Consider the following 3,624-nt stretch of genomic DNA (forward strand, 5'->3'; position numbering starts at 1 on the left):
AGACACATCTGTGAAAGTATTACTCTGTGATTTTTAGATAATTTAAAATATAAAATACTCACTTGCCAAGCTTTGAGATGAACTCTGAGCAAACAACCTGAACAATGACTTTGTTTGGATAGCCAAAGAGAGAGGTACATGGAAATTGAGGCCATCTGAGAACATTATGAACATTCTTATTGTTTAATAAGAAGAGAAAAACAAACAGGAAGAACAGCATGGGCTGTGGCCAGAAGACAAACAATGCACCATCTCTTAGGAAAATTAAATAAGTTAAATATAGCTGGAAGGCAGAATGTGGGAGAGCAAGTGATAAGAAATGAGAACATAGGAGGCAGGTTGCCAGTGACTTTATAAGCAAGCAATTTTAAGGAGTTTGGACTTGATCTTAAGAAGAGAATCTGGTGGAACTTAGTGGCTCATGCTTGTAATCCCAGCACTTTGTGAGGCAGAAGCCAGTGGACCACCTGAGGTCAGGAGTTCGAGACCATCCTGGCCAACATTGTGAAATCCCACCTTTACTAAAAATACAAAAATGAGCTTGGTGTGATGGTGCTTACCTGTAATGCCAGCTACTCGGGATGCTGAGGCAGGAGAATCGCATGAATCCAGGAGGTGGTTTGCAGTGAGCCAAGATTGTACCACTGCACTCTAGCCTGGGCAACAGAGTGAAACTCTGTCTCAAAAAAAAAAAAAAGGGGGGTGTGGAATGCTTCTAAGAGATCAAAGAAGACAAGAACTGAAAGTGTCCTTTCGTGCTGATGATAATGGGATAATTCTAACCCACTAAAGGGAAGCTTCAGGGACTTCTCTTTGCCCGTGGAAAAAGCACCAGCAGCCTGGGAACCCCTCTGGGGTTTGCTGCTGAGATTGGGCTGTACCCACTCTAGTCAACAGGGAATCTGGGCTGAGCACCAACGTTGTTCACGGTCATCAACAGAGAAGCCTTAGGAGCCTCATGAGAGTCGAGCAAGCTGGCCAGGAATACTCTGATGGTTGAGGCAGGAACACAGTGTTTAAGAGGGAGGCAGGAATGAAGAAAATTAAGAAGAGAGAAAGGGATGGTTTTGAGACCATCCCTTTGAGATGGGGCAGAGTCCTGGAGTAGAAAGAGGATTTTGGTAATCATCACTGATTTTCTGCCCTGCTAGATAGTAAGCTCTTTGAGCGTGGAGGCTTTGGTGGTTTTGTTCACAATTGCATCCTCCTTGTTTCCTGCCATGCAGGAATAAACAATGAACTCCTATCATGCAAGAAAGAACAAGGAATTCCTATCGTGCTGGAATGAATGATGAATAAATGAATAGGAGTAGAAGATGAGGTGGTGGTTATCACTACAAAGGCATAGTGAAACTCGTTCATCTAGGACCGAAGGAAGGGAAGAAAGGAAGGGATGATGCTATGGAGATATTTTGAGGCTGAAGCAGAGGTTAGAGTTTAGACAGGTGGCCTCTTTTCCCAGAAATGTAAGAGAGAACATTGGGCAATTATTGGATGACTGGTGATTAGGGTAAAGTTCGAATGGTCAATAGTGGGAGCAAGTGGTAAGGCTAAATCCGCAGTTGCCAGTAGCTGGGCCTGAAATCAGCATCTTTCACCACTGGTAATCAGCCAGCTTTCTTGATCTTCTGTAGCAACGAGTGTCGGCTCAGAAGCAAAGAGCGGACCTGGGTTGGCCCAGGCAATGAACTGGCAGGTTGGAGGGACAGAAACCAAAGGGGAAAGAGAATTGAGGGTGCCCCATAATGAGAAAGGGTGTAATGGGATTATGGCTGGCGAGTGGCAAAGAGACAGCAAGAGAGGGCTCCTTTTTCTGAGGAAAAAGAGGCCCCAAAACTGGAAGTTGTGTTGGGGATAAAGAGTAAGTCCCTAGGAGAGAAGGAATGGGGCATGGGGAAGATGTTTATGGCTGCAGTGGAAAGGTGAATTCAAAGTCTAAGTCTTTAGGGGGTGAGACCACTCTGAAAAATGACAGAAGCATGGGCTCTTATGGAGATGGTGAAGTTCAGGGATTCAGAAGCCAAGTGAGCTAAAGATGGCAGGAAGTGTACGCTCCTTGGCACAGCAGACCTCTTTGGTTCCTCATGAGACAGAGATCAGTTTTGCTTAACAAATCGTTGTAAGTGATGACCTTCTTTGTAGGGGATACAGTGATTTCTCCCCTTGGGGCCTTGTTTTCCAGACTGATAACTGCTCGGTCTTATGGTTGGCCAGCTCCTGAAATGTTGCCTTTTTCTGGGGGACTCTTTGCCCAAACACACACAGGCCTCTTTCCAGCAGCAGCTGCCCATAAGCTTACAGTGAGTAAAGATACAGCCATGGGAGGATGGTGCTAGTTCAGCATCTCAAAAGTCACCTACAAATGCAATCTTGTCTCTCTTTTTTTTTTTTTTTTTCTTTTTGAGATGAAGTTTCACTCTTACTGCCAAGGCTGGAGTGCAATGGCATAATCTCAGCTCACCGCAACCTACGCCTCCCAGGTTCAAGCACTTCTCTTGCCTCAGCCTCCCAAGTAGCTGGGATTACAGACATGCATCACCACAACTGGCTAATTTTGTATTTTTAGTAGAGATGGGGTTTCACCATGTTGGCCAGCCTGGTCTCAAACTCCCGACCTTGCGATCTGCCCACCTCAGCCTCCCCAAGTGCTGGGATTACAGGTGTGAGCCACTGTGCCCGGACGGGTTTTGTTTTCTACATTGGACGGATCCTCTGGTATAAATAAGTGATTCTGTCCTCAAGGTTAAACCACTAGATGCTTTCATTTGATTGACGTACCAGACAAGAGAAGGGGGAGAGTGGGACAGAGAAAATATTCCAAAGATAATGGCTTAGATTTTTGTGGAACTGATGCATAGTACTAGTCCAAAGATAAAACATGCCCAGCAAATGTCAGGCAGAATAGATTACCCCAAAAAAAGCAATCTATATAGAGATGCATTACAATGAAACTGCAAAACAGAGACATAAAGACAAAAGAAAACCATTAAAAGGAGCCAGGAGGTTAGGAGAGCTGGGCATGGACTCACAGTGATGTAAAAAGATGGAAGAGAATAGAAGGGAATCTTCAAGCGCTAAGGGGCAAGAACTGCCAACTTAGAATTCTATACCTAGTAAAAACAGCTTCTAAGAAACAGAGCAAAATAAAGACATTTTCAGACAAGTAAAAACTAAGTGTGTCACCAGGAGACACTTTTCAAAGAAATGTGAAAGGATATGCTTTGAGCAGAAAGTAAATGATCCCAGATGGAACATATGAGATGCAAGGAGGAATGAAAAACAAAGACAGGGATAAATAGGTGAGCAAATATAAATGAACATTGATTATGTAAAATAGTAATTGTAATGTCTAGTGGGCCTTAAAATATATATGAAATTAAAATACCAGGCAAAAATAATGTCAAAATCAGGAACAGGCAAAGAAAGATTCTTACATTATCTGTGAAGTTTTACTACATTTAGACTGTGTAAATATGCATGCCTTAATTTCTCAGGCTAGCCCTGAGAACAGAGACAGACCAAAAATCATCCAAACTGGAAAAGACAAATGTTTACTTAATCAAAAAGAGAACTGAGGAAAGGAGAGGGAAAGAAACAAAGGTAAAGCTAAAAAAAAAAAAAAAA

Source organism: Cebus imitator, unplaced genomic scaffold (assembly GCF_001604975.1).
Source record: "Cebus imitator isolate Cc_AM_T3 unplaced genomic scaffold, Cebus_imitator-1.0 Scaffold61, whole genome shotgun sequence".
Lineage (NCBI taxonomy): Eukaryota > Metazoa > Chordata > Mammalia > Primates > Cebidae > Cebus > Cebus imitator.